We start from the raw sequence: 13,691 nt of genomic DNA, 5'->3' as shown, positions 1-13,691 counted from the left end.
TCTTTCTGCTCCACTCTCTGCCCAACTCTTCCCTCTTTCCCCCTCCCTTTCTGTAATTTTCTGTAAAATTGATACAACAGCTCTCCTCATTATTTTATTTACTTCATCGATCGCCCACCTCTCTCACTGAAACGCAAGTAAAAATAAATAACCGGAGATGCTGGAAACCAGGCGTGGGCAAACTGTGACTCTTCCACACACACGGTGTGGCTCTTGAAGCCCCCACCACCTCATTGGCTGGCTTGGAGAAGGCCTCTTTATATCACTTCTCCAAGCCAAGCCAGCCAGCGGCTTGGAGAATGCATTTAAAGTTGCTTTCTTTCCACCTCTCCCTCCCCATCTATTTCCCTCCCTCCCTCCCTCCCTTTCTTCCTCCCTCCCTCGTCTTGCAGCTCTCAAACATCTGATGGGCTCTACATTAAGCAAGTTTGGCCACCCCTGCTGGAGACCTTCTGTTGCCCGAGGACGATGCTCTACCACTGACGCACAGTCTTGTCCCTCCATAGATCCCAAAAGGATTGCATAAGATGAGACAGCATAAGACAAATGCGTGAACAATGCAGTTGGGCTGGGATTACGGTATGAGAGAAGAATGCAAATGGCAAACTATGTAAGGCACAGTGGGTTTCTAACCACATAGTCAAAACTGCCAAGCGCTTGCAACGTCCTGTTCTGCCTCGGCAAAAGCTTCTCTGAATCTGATTCTAGAGGCTAACTTTTGCTTCCTTCATTTCTCAGCGCTGTATTTCTGTCCCCAGAAGCATGGAAAGCAACAAGACCGGATCCTGTGCTCACCAGCCTGGTGACAATTGGACCAGAGAACAGAGGCCCGAGTCACTTGGCCTTGAATTGGTTTTGTTCAGTGGTCATGCTTTTGTGTCTTGAAAACCAAATAAGGTTAACAAAACAGGTGACTTCTCGGTTTACCTGGTCAAAAAGAGGGTGCATTTCGTCTGAGATGCCTTTTTGCAAAATCTTTTGTGAATTTCTGGCTGTTCGCGGTTTAACAGAGTCGTCTCTCACTCATTGACTCCGGCTTAAGTTTCAGTAGATGGATTCATCCTAGGAATAAACTCCAAGTTATTTATTCTTTAATCGTTGGAACCTGTAACTGAAGCAACAGATCGTTCACACTCTGGGGGAAGAGATACAAAGCAAACAGAGAGACAGAAAGACTACATTCTCATAGATAACTTTTTTTTTTACTACCCTCCTCTCTTCCAGTTTTAGCATCTCCAAGAGAACGTCCCGTTGCATTTGAAAAAGTTCACTGTATACGGTTTCAAAACATGCCTTTAATTTAATCAGGGGTTTTTTTGGGGGGGGCTTTTACAAACGACAAGAATAATCAAATCCAGCCTCTTCCAAAGCACAAAATATCATCGGGATGACGACAGACTGTGAACACACTTTTGCCACTTTATAAAAGTTTTGCTCCACCGGAAAAAGGCTCTGCACCTCGGGTCTGATGGGGTAACGCAGCATCGCATAACTTAGCATGCACGACTTTGAGACATCTTTCTCTCACGTAGGACTGAAGGCATTTGGAGAAGCACCTGGATGCAAAACACCTGGCTCTGGTTCGGTACAGCTTGTGGCCAGTCGCTGGTATCCAAGGGAGACGGCACAAAATTATTCAACATCTTCACTCCCCCCCTCCCCCGGATGGAGCATTTGTGCAAAAACATACAGCATTTCTACATGCAGGCAGAAATTCCATTGCGCACACAACTGGCTACCTTAATTTTTTCTTTTTCACTTTTTTCTTTTTTACAGGCAAGGTCTTTGATCCTTTGCACACATAGACAAAGCTTTCCCCTTTCCTCCACTCGCTTCCTCCATCTCTCTTGAAGGCACTGTCTAGCAGTGTGAAGCCCCCGACCATCCAGTCTTCTGACATCGAAACAGAGTTCTAGACTTGCGGTACGATTTCGTGAATGCCTGTCCCCCGGAGAGAAGCCGCCCCGCCTTCTCCTTCAATACAGCCCCATGATCGCGATGCCCGACGTCTTTGGATGGCCGCCGGTCTTTTGACCAAAAAGTTGATCATGCTCTCGATTTAATGAGAAGGTTGCACCCCAAAAAGAAGACCCCAAACAACACAGTCAAGGAGAGCACGCACAGAACAGCAATCTGAACCACTCAGGGTGATGAAGAGGCTTCTCTCATCTGGAAGCAGGACCGAGGCCCCTCCATCGCTGGCCACCACGATCCCCGTCCCATTGCAGCAGCCAATCAGGGTGCCGAAGTCTTGGGATCGGTTGGAATAGACTCCTTGTTCTGCCAACGTCTGGTTAAATAAGGTCCCATTCATTTTTCTATTTGGATCCACCAGACTCCGCAGAAAATTGTTGGGGAAGGAAATAAAAAAACAGAAGCCGGAGCACAAAGGTGATCTCAAAGAGACAAGTTCTTCCCTGCCAGTAGCCAATATAGTTCACTCCTTGATTCTTCCTTGCCAGGGCATTTTGTGAGCACAGGAGAGTCCAGGGATGGAAAGTAAGCCTTCTTTGGTGCTCTTCCACCAGATCTTTTTTACAGAAAACAAGGCAATCCAGTCGCCAAATTTCCACGCACAGAGGAAAGCAAGCAGGCAGCTGGAAACTTGGGAGACACACGTTGCACTGTGCAAATCTCTAAGCAGCATGACAAAAATCAACTCTCGCTGAAAAAAACTCCATCACTACTGATCCTAAGCACCGCCTCAATCCCTCCCACCCCCCTGCAGCCAGAGAGAGCTGTCTGCCTACTCTGCCTCCCCTTTCTCCTAAAACAGACAACCATGTTCAGTTCAACGATGCACAGGCATGGTCAGAAAAACAGCGGGGACCTGACTTGTGTCTAAAGCGTCTCCTGGACTGAAAGGGCTGCCACCTCACCCTTCAACTGCCCGGCTCCCTGGGATAGCAGGGCAGATTTGTGAAATCTTCACTTCATCCGTGTGCATCTCTCATTCAGTGGTGTTTGCCTGCAGGTCATTTGCCTGCACAGGTCTTCCCTTTTGAGGCTTTTAAATAATTCCCCATCACTGCAGTCCTGACTGGAGGAAACAACAGGTGTGCGGTCTTTAAGCCTCTGAAGAAGTCCGTTTCTCCGAGTGGGAAGGAGCCAGAGGTCATCTGGTCCATTCTCAAGTGCTGCCTAGAGCTGGGGTGGCCAAAACTTACTTAATGTAAGAAGAGTCACACAGAATAAACATCAGATGTTTGAGAGCCACAAGGAAGGAAGGAAGGAAGGAAGGAAGGAAGGAAGGAAGGAAGGAAGGAAGGAAGGAAGGAAGGAAGGAAGGGAGGGAGGGAGGGAGGATAACTTTAACTTTAAATGCATTCTGGGCTTGTAGAATTGATTTAAAGAGACAAATGCTTTCTCTAAGCTGGCCAATGGGGCGATGGGGGCATAGAGAGCCACACAATATGTACGAAACAGTTTGGCCACCTCTGCACAAGAGTGAGTTTCTTAGAATCCCAGGAGGGATTAGAGGGAGGACTGGAGGAGGAGAGGGAGGTCTGAGGCTGGAAGGAACCTCCATATGCAAAGGAACGCCACTTGCTTGGGGTTCGTTGTGGGGGGAAGCTGCCGCCTTGGTGAGATGGTTGTTGGTTTCTCAGAAACATCTGACTAGCCGTATAGGAAATGGAATGCTTGCTGAACGAGATGGGTGCCAACGTTACAGTTAGTCCAGGCCACTGAAAAACTTTGCGCTAATGTGCAAATGAGCTCCCACTGAGGTTTTTCTACAAAGTTAGCAGAAAAAGGGCCCAAGCGCAGTCGCTGAGTAGCTTGTGGGGATGGGTTGTGTTGAATGAAAGCTTTAAAAACGCAACCATTTATAAAGCACTGCTGGAACATGAGGCTAAGTGGTAACGTGTGCCTAGTTAAACATTTCTGGAACATTCCATTTTCAGTTCAGTTTCTTGTTTACCTATTTTACATGAGCCAGAGTCTAGTTACACCTTAAAGACAAACAGAATTGTGGGAGGGGATGAGCTTTCCTGAGTCACTGCTTATTTCAAAGAAGTGAGCCGCGACTTGCAAAAGCTCCTCCCCTGCCACAAATTTTGTGGGTCTTTCATAGGGTTTCCAAGTCCAACTCAAGAAATATCTGGGGACTTTGAGGGTGGAGCCAGGAGACTTTGGGGTGGAGCCAGGAGGCATTGGGGATGGAGCCAGGAGCAAGGGTATGACAAGCATCATTGAACTCCTAAGGGAGTTCTGGACATCACATTTAAAGGGACTGTCTCCATTTTAAATGCCTTCCCTCCACTGGAAATGATGGATAGGGGCACCTTCTTTTGGGGCTCATAGATTTGGACCTCCTGGACTTTTTGAAACGTGGAGGGTATTTTGGGGAGAAGCACTGGACGCTATGCTGAAAATGTGGTGCCTCTACCTCAAAACACAGCCTCCCAGAACCCAGACACCCGAGGATCAATTCTCCATTATACCCTATGGGAATTGGTCCCCATAGGGAACAATGGAGTGCCTAGCAGACATTTCCCTCCCTCCCCTCGCTTTCTGATGACCCTGAAGTGGGGGGAGGCCTCCAAACCCGGGGAGGATCCCCTGCCACCACCTGGGGATTATGCAAAACCGGAAACCACAGTGTACTGATTAGTAACATTGATTTGTATTTTGAGTTGTGCTGTATTTATGGACATTTGTAAGAATTCTGGTGAAGAATACATGAATAGGATATAAGAAATATCTGTGGAGCAATTATTTGCAATATATAAGTAATGCAGTGGTTTATTTCAGTTGTTACCCACCTGGGGATTGGCGACATGTGGCCTGGGGCTGAATCAGGCCCCCAAGCAACTGGCTGTCATCTGCTTCCATCTCCCTCTCTCTTGCTTTCTTCTGCATAGCAACTTGCTTTGCCAGGCTCTCTCAATCGCACGTAGGGCTGCCAACCCCCCCCCCATCTGGGCGGGGAACCTCCCTCCACGTCGCTGGCATGATGACGTCACCCGGAAGTGACATCATCAAAATGGCGGCGCCCTGCAGGGGCCGCTCTAGGTGTTTTCAGGAAAACTCTATGGTTTCCTGGACGCTCTAGCCATTTGGGAGGTCAAACTCTATGGTGCAATAGGTGCCATGGAGTTTTAACCTCCCAAATGGCTAGAGCGTCCGGGGGGGAAACCATAGAGTCTTCCCAGAACGCCTAGAGCAGCCCTGCACGGGCGCCGCCATTTTTGATGACGTCACTTTCGGGCGACGTCATTTCATCGCACAGCGCGCAGTGCGCACACGACTGTCCCCCGCTGGGGGATGAAGAGGACTTGGCAACCCTAATCGCACAGCAGAGCTACTGAGCCATGCCTCTCTTCCTTGCAGTTGCTGAGGCTCCTCCCCCTTCCGTCCCCTGGGAAAGGAAGGAAAGAGCGGGAGCTTCCTTTGCCCAATTCCCTGGATCCCATGGGAGAGATACAAAGAAAGCACCTTTAAGACCAACAAGTACTAATGGTTTAAGCATGTTCTTTTTTTAAAGCTTTAAAAAACAAAAATCTTTAATTGTACTTGTCTGTGTGTTTTATAATGTTTATGTCCTCTCCTACCCGGCATTAACATTTTATGACCCACACATCTCATTTATGTCAGATATGGTCCTCATAATAAACGAGTTCTACATCCTGGTTTAAAATATACCGAGTTCTGATGCTTTGTGGAAACAATTCAGGCGTCTTAAGAATTTGACAGTTGTCAGGGTAACGAATAACCAAAGTGATTCAAACGTTTGGATTTTGGAATAATGGTCAGATTCAGATCAGGAGATGACCAAACAGGGCTACTCCACCCAAATTTAACCCCCACCCCACCCCTGATTTCAGGGGAAAGTCTGGCAACGAGGTGTATTTCCTATCTGTTGTGAACTATGTGGTGGACACAAGAGGGCAGTATAGGAACAGCAAGGAAGATGCTGCACAACTAGTCCAGTGTGTTCTTTCTATATATTCGCCCAAGGGGAAGAAAATCAGTCTAACGTTAGTGAGTCTGCTTTGCGATTTTGACGGAAGTGCTTCTTCTTCTTCTTTTTTTTAAAAGATATTCATGTTTTTCCTACTCAGGACACTTCATAAGTCAATTTGTTTTCTTACTGTATTGCTGACATATCCTGTTGATGATCCATGTTTGAGTCTTCTTTTTGGTCATCAGCTCACAGTTGGTTTAGGTAGGGCAATACAAGAACTCGTGGGCATTCGATCCATGTTTGAGTCTTCTTTTTGGTCATCAACTCGCAGTTGGTTTAGGTAGGGCAATACAAGAACTCGTGGGCAATACAAGAACTCGTGGGCATTCGATGAAATTGCTGAGCAGACAGGTTAAAATGGATAAAAGGAAGTACTTCTTCACCCAAAGGGGGATTAACATGTGGAATTCACTGCCACAGGAGGTGGTGGCGGCCTCAAGCATAGCCACCTTCAAGAGGGGTTTAGATAAAAATATGGAGCAGAGGTCCATCAGTGGCTATTAGCCACACAAAAAAAATTGCCACTTGTGTGACACAGAGTGTTGGACTGGATGGGCCATTGGCCTGATCTAACATGGCTTCTCTTATGTTCTTATGTAGGGCAGGAGTGAAACTCATTTTGTTCTAAGGGCCAAATCTGACATAAATGAAACCTTGTTGGGCCAGGCCATGTCAAGCCGGGTCATATTTAAGATTAAGGAGCAGACATATAAAACTTTGTAAAGGACACAGACAAACACAATTAAAGGTGTTTTTTTTAAAAAAAAAAAAAAAACTCCTTAAAAACATGCTTAAAACATGAACACTCGGTCTTAAAGGTGCTTTCTTTGTATTTCTCCCATGGGATCCAGGGAACTGGGCAAAGGAAGCTCTATGGTTTTCCTGGACGCTCTAGCCATTTGGGAGGTAAAACTCTATGGTGCAATAGGTGCCTTCTGACCTTTCCCAGGGGACCAGGAGAGGAGGAGCCTCAGCCAAGAGAAGGAAGAGAGGCTTGGCTCAGTAGCTCTGCTGTGCGATAGAGCAAGCCTGGCAAAACAAGTTGTTATGCAGAAGGACGCAAGAGAGAGGGAGAAGGAGGTAGATGACAGCAGTTGCTTGGGGGCCTGATAGGAGCTCTCTGGGGGCCTGATTCAGCCCCCCAGGCTGCGTGTTTGACACCCCCACGTAGGTGTTCAAGGCAAAAGATGCCTGCTTCCACAAACCAACCATGGTACTCCTTGGAGGCAAGTTTCGCGTCCAAATAGTAGCTTCTGAAATCTGATGAGATCAGGCTAGCCCGTCCTATCCACATATAACTATCTCTAAATCACCTAAGCATTAAAAAGCCAGGTCTTTTTATGCCAATTAACCTTCCTTGCTTGGCCTTGCTTGGGGGAAAAATGACACAGGTCATTTTCGCAGAATTATTTCTCTCTCAGTGTCTGTCTCTTTCTGCTTAGACTGCAGAGCCTTCTAAGTTCTGTGCTGGACATTTTAATCAAATGGTCTAATTCGATCTATAAATAGGACTGCGTGGAGAACCGGGGCAGTGCAAAGACTCGAGCTCAAATCCTCATTTGCCAGGGATCGACCGTGGGTCACTCTATAGAGGTGTTGCGAAGATGAAATTGGAGGAGGTCACATATACACACCTACCCTAGTAGCTATTCTGCTTTTAGGGAACAGTTTTCTGAGTTTGTAAAGTGCACTGTGTAAATCTGAGTTTCTTTCGGGAGAGCTAGGGACACGGATAGGCTGCCTGCCCAGTCGTGCACTTGGGGATGCCAACTTCCAGGCAAGGTCAGGATATTGTCACAGAATTACAACGGACCTCCAGACTAGAGAGGGAATGGCTGCTTTGGAGGGGGGACTCTGTGGCACCGTCCCCCTGAGGTCCCTGTTCTCTCCAGGCTCCACCCCGCCCCCCCCCCCCCCCCCCAAATCTCCAGGAGTTTCCCAACCTGGTAGTGGCAGCCCTGTGTCCTGCTACTAGTCAAATGAGCAGTGGGAGAGAAATGAGGCAGAAAATGAATGTTATGGTTTTGGACACCAGTGGGCTGTAGCCAGGATTTCATGTTTGGGGGTTAGGGTTGGGGGCGGCCACGGCAGCATCTTTTTGTCTGGGGGAGGCCAGGGGGACACCCAGTTTGGCCCTAAACACTTTCTCTGCTTCTCAAGTAATGCAACAGTCCCCCCCCCCCCAAATTTGACTAACTCAGTAAACTTTCCGGGAGGATCTGGCTGCAAGTAGGCTTCTCTCCCTGCTCTAGGGTTGCCAATCCCCAGGTGGGGGCAGGGGATCCCCCGGTTTGGAGACCCTCCCCCCGCTTCAGGGTCATCAGAAAGCGGGGGTGGGGAGGGAAATGTCTGCTGGGAACTTTATTATTCCCTATGGAGATGTATTCCCATAGAAAATAATAGAGAATGGATCCATGAGTATCTGGGGCTCTGGGGAGGCTGTTTTTTGAGGTAGAGGCCCCAAAGTTTTAGTACAGCATCTAGTGCCTCTCCCCAATTCTATGAGCCTCAAAAGAAGGTGCCCCTATCCTTCATTATTTCCTATGGAAGGGAGGCACTGAAAAAGTGTGCCGTCCCTTTTAAATGTGATGGCCAGAACTCCCTTTGGAGTTCAATGATGCTTGCCACAGCCTTGATCTTGGCTCCACCCCAATGTCTCCTGGCTCCACCCCCAAAGTCCCCAGATATTTCTTAAATTGGACTTGGCAACCCTACCCTCCTCCCTCTCTGTGCCGATCTGAAGCCCCTCCCTGCTAGTCTCTCTGGCCAGGCAAAAGCCACACAGATGGGAGGGGGGGTTGAATGGAGAGGCCTGGGCCTAGGGTTCCCAAGTCCCCTGCGGCCTCCGGGTACCATGGAGTTTTCCCCTCCCAAATCGCTAGAGCATCTGGGAAAACCATAGAGTTTTCAAAGAAATGCCTAGAGCGGTTGGCAAGCGATGCCGGTGCGATGATGTCACTTCCGGGTGATGTCATCGTGCCGGTGACATCAGGGGAGGTTCCCTCTGCTGGCCCAATGTGGGCTGGCAGATTGGGAACCTCCAGGGTGGGAGAACCTCCGTCCGGCCTGGGGGCTTGGCAGTCCTATCTGGGCCCCCCGTAGTTACAGGCCTATAGCCTTTCCCAAATCCTCCTAGGCTGAGGAACTTATGAGCCTTGCAGAGTAGTTCAAGTCCTAGTCTACATATGCAGCAGGATGAGGCGGGGCAAAAACAAAGATCTAAATAAATCAATGAGATTCACCTTCCTCAAGTACAGCCTGAGTACCTGTCCCACGAAGCTCAAAAGCAGTCTCAGTCAGAGGAGGCTCCTCCCTTCTCGGCATAGGATGGAAGGGAGGGAGGGAGGGAGGGATGGAAGGAAGGGAGGGAGGGAGGGAGGATGGAAGGGAGGGAGGGAGGATGGAAGGGAGGGAGGGAGGGATGGAAGGAAGGGAGGGAGGGAGGGAGGATGGAAGGGAGGGAGGGAGGATGGGAGGGATGGAAGGAAGGGAGGGAGGGAGGGATGGAGGGAGGGACGGAGGGAGGGAGGATGGAAGGGAGGGAGGGAGGATGGAAGGGAGGGAGGGAGGATGGAAGGGAGGGAGGGAGGGATGGAGGGAGTGAGGGAGAAAGGAAGGAGGGAGGGAGGGAGGATGGAAGGAAGGGAGGGAAGGAAGGAGGGAGGGAGAAAGGAAGGAGGGAGGGAGGATGGAAGGGAGGGAGGGAGGGAGAAAGGAAGGAGGGAGGGAGGGATGGATGGAGGGAGTGAGGGAGAAAGGAAGGAGGGAGGAAGAAAGGAAGGAGGGAGGGAGGATGGAAGGGAGGGTGGAAGGAAGGGAGGGAGGGAGGATGGAAGGGAGGGAGGGAGGGAGAAAGGAAGGAAGGAGGAAGAAAGGAAGGAGGGAGGGAGGATGGAAGGGAGGGAGGGTGGAAGGAAAAGGAAGGGAGGGAGGGATGGATGGAGGGAGGGAGGGAGAAAGGAAGGAGGGAGGGAGGGAGGATGGAAGGGAGGGAGGGAGGGAAGGAGGGAGGGAGAAAGGAAGGAGGGAGGATGGAAGGGATGGAGGGTGGAAGGAAGGAAGGGAGGGAGGGATGGATGGATGGAGGGAGGGAGGGAGGGAGAAAGGAGGGAGGGAGGATGGAAGGGAGGGAGGGAGGGAGGGAGAAAGGAAGGAGGGAGCGAGGGAAGGAGGGAGGGAGAAGGGAGGGAGGGAGGGAAGAAGGAAGGAAGGGAGGGAGGATGTAAGGAAGGGAGGGAGGATGTAAGGAAGGGAGGGAGAGAGGAAGGGAGGGAGGATGGGAGGGAGGGAGGATGGAAGGGAGGATGGAAGGAAGGGAGGGAGTGAGGGAGAAAGGAAGGAGGGAGGCAAGGAGGGAGGGAGGGAGAAAGATAGGGAGGGAGGGACGGAGGAAGGGAGGGAGGGAGGGAAGAAGGAAGGGAGGGAGGGAGAGAGGAAGAAAGGAAGGGAGGGAGGTAGGATGGAAGGGAGGGAGGGAGGAAGGAGGGAGGGAGGGAGGCAGGGAGGAAGGAAGGAAGGAAGGAAGGAAGGAAGGAAGGAAGGAAGGAAGGAAGGAAGGAAGGAAGGAAGGAAGGAAGGAAGATTGGTGGGCTCTCCTTCCTTGGAGGTTTTGAAACAGAGGCTAGATGGCCATCTGACAGCAATGAAGAGCCTGTGAATTTAGGGGGAGGTATTTGTGAGTTCCTGCCTTGTGCAGAGGTTGGACTAGATGAGCCTGGAGGTCCCTTCCAACTCTATGATTCTAGGAAGGGAGGAAAAAGAGATGGGGAAGGAGAGGCGGGAAGAAAACAACTTTAACTTTAAATTCATTTTCTAAGCTGCTGGCTGTCTTGGTGAAGTGGTTGAAAGAGAGAAATCCCCTCTCCAAGCTGGATGACAGGGAGGTTGGGGCTTTGAGAGTCGCACAATATGTGTGAAAGAGCCATACATGGCTCCCAAGCCAGTTTGGCCACCCCCATGCTAGAGAGCGCTAAGAAGATTGTACCAGTGTTGTGTGGTGGTTCCAGGGTCAGGCTAGGATCTCGGAGACCTGGATTCAAATCCCCACCCTGACGTGGAAGCTGGCTGGGTGACCTTGGGCCAGTCACACATTTGTGGGCTATCCTACTTCACAGCATGGCTGTGAGGATAAAATGGAGGGCAGAATCTTTCAAGGCGCTTCAAGTCCTCGCTGAGCAAAAATTAGGGTGTGGATGAATAAATAAATATTTGAACAGATGCAATGAGCACTCTTGACTAGCCAAATGTCTCAGACAGAAGAAGCACGAGACTCATGGAAAGCCTGGACTTAGCAGCGGAAAAGAACTCATGAAGCTCTCTGATACTGAATCAGATCCTTGGTCCATCAAAGTCAGACTTGTCTACTCCATTATTTCCTATGGAGACCGATTCCCGTAGGGTATATTGGAGAATTGATCTGTGGGTATCTGGGGCTCTGGAGGGGCTGTGTTTTGAGGCAGAAGCACCAAATCAGCAGCATAACATAAGAACATAAGAGAAGCCATGTTAGATCAGGCCAGTGGCTCATCCAGTCCAACACTCTGTGTCACAGAAGAACATAAGAGAAGCCATGATGGATCAGGCCAATGGCCCATCCAGTCCAACACTCTGTGTCACACAGTGGCAATTTTTTTTTGTGGCTAATAGCCACTGATGGACCTCTGCTCCATATTTTTATCTAAACCCCTCTTGAAGGTGGCTATCCAATACCTCTCCTCAAAACACCCTCCACGTTCCAAAAGGATTGGATCGGGGGGGGGGGGGTTCCAATTCTAGGAGCCCCTAAAGAAGGTGTTTTGAGGAGAGGCACTGGATGTTATTTCCAAATGGAGGAAAGGCATTGAAAAGAAAGTGTGTGGTCCCTTTAAACGTAATAGCCAGAACTCCCTTTGGAGTCCAACCGCGCTTGTCACACCCTTGCTCCTGGCTCCATCCCACCACACCCCCCTCCCAAAGTCCCCAGATCTTTTTTTGAGATTCACAGTTGGAGTTGATTTTGCAGATGCTAGGGTTGCCAAGTCCAATTCAAGAAATATCTGGGGACTTTGGGGGTGGAGCCAGGAGACTTTGGGGGTGGAGCCAGGAGACATTAGGCGTGGAGCCAAGATCAAGGCTGTGACAAGCATAATTGAACTCCAAAGGGAGTTCTGGCCATCACATTTAAAGGGACGGCACACCTTTTCAATGCCTTCCTTCCATAGGAAATAATGAAGGATAGGGGCACCTTCTTTGGGGGCTCATAGATTTCGACCCCCTGGTCCAATCTTTTTGAAACTTGGGGGGTATTTTGGGGAGAGGCACTAGATGCTATACTGAAAATTTGGTGCCTCTACCCCAAAAAACAGCCCCCCCAGAGCCCCAGATACCCGCGGATCAATTCTCCATGATTTTCTATGGGAATAAATCTTCATAGGGAATAACAGAGTTCCCAGCAGACATTTCCCTCCCCTCCCCCCGCTTTCTGACGACCCTGAAGGGGGGGCCCCTCCAAACCAGGGGATCGGCAACCCGATGTTTTGAGGAGAGGCACTGGATGTTATTTCCCAATGGAGGGAAGGCATTGAAAAGAAGGTGTGCAGTCCCTTTAAACGTAATAGCCAGAACTCCCTTTGGAGTCTAACTGCGCTTGTCGCACCCTTGCTCCTGGCTCCACCCCACCCCCCCCCCCCTCCCAAAGTCCCCCAGATCTTTTTTTGAGATTCACAGTAGGGAGTTGATTTTGCAGTTACTAGGGTTGCCAAGTCCAATTCAAAAAAATATCTGGAGACTTTGGGGGTGGAGCCAGGAGACATTGGGGTGGAGCCAAGATCAAGGCTGTGACAAGCATCATTGAACTCCAAAGGGAGTTCTGGCCATCACATTTAAAGGGACGGCACACCTTTTCAATGCCTTCCTTCCATAGGCAATAATAGCCATAGGCTATTACGTTTAAAGGGGCACCTTCTTTGGGGGCTCATAGATTTGGACCCCCTGGTCCAATCTTTTGGAAACTTGGGGGGTATTTTGGGGAGAGGCACTAGATGCTATACTGAAAATTTGGTGCCTCGAACCCAAAAAACAGCCCCCCCTAGAGCCCCAGATACCCGCGGATCAATTCTCCATGATTTTCTATGGGAATAAATCTCCATAGGGAATAAGAGTTCCCAGCAGACATTTCCCTCCCACTTTCTGAGGACCCTGAAGGGGGGGGGGGGAGGGCCTCCAAACCGGGGGATCCCCTGCCCCCACCTGGGGATTGGCAACCCTAGCTTCCGCGGAGAACAAAGAGCGACGGCTGGAGGCAGCCGGATACCCGTCGGCGCGGTCCTAAAGTCCCGCCTCCTCCCTCCCAGAGGCGCTCCCGGGCAGGGCGCAGAGGAGAGCGGGGAGCTGCCAAGCGCCGAGTGGCCAGGCGGGGGCGCTCCAGACTCCGGGGCCGGACAGCCCTGGCCTCCCCCCGCAGCCTCCAATGCGGGACTTCTGCGCTGTCGCCTGTCGGGCGAGTCCCCCAGTCCGCCCTGCTCGCCCTGCCGAGTGGCCACGCCGCGGCGCTCCCGGAGAAGATGAGCCGACTCCCCGCCGCTCTGCAGCTCTTGTGGGGACTGAGCAGCCTGTGGGCCGCCGGCGTCTGCGGTAAGGGAGTCCCCTCCTCCCCCCCCCCCCCCCGGCCCGTTTGCCGGACCCTGGCCCCAGAACCCGGGGGGATCCGTTTTGGTTCCGAAACTCTTTCTCTTTGCTTGAGTCC

The sequence above is a fragment of the Heteronotia binoei genome, chromosome 15 (genome assembly GCF_032191835.1).
Source record: "Heteronotia binoei isolate CCM8104 ecotype False Entrance Well chromosome 15, APGP_CSIRO_Hbin_v1, whole genome shotgun sequence".
Lineage (NCBI taxonomy): Eukaryota > Metazoa > Chordata > Lepidosauria > Squamata > Gekkonidae > Heteronotia > Heteronotia binoei.
This window is presented reverse-complemented; position numbering follows the sequence as displayed.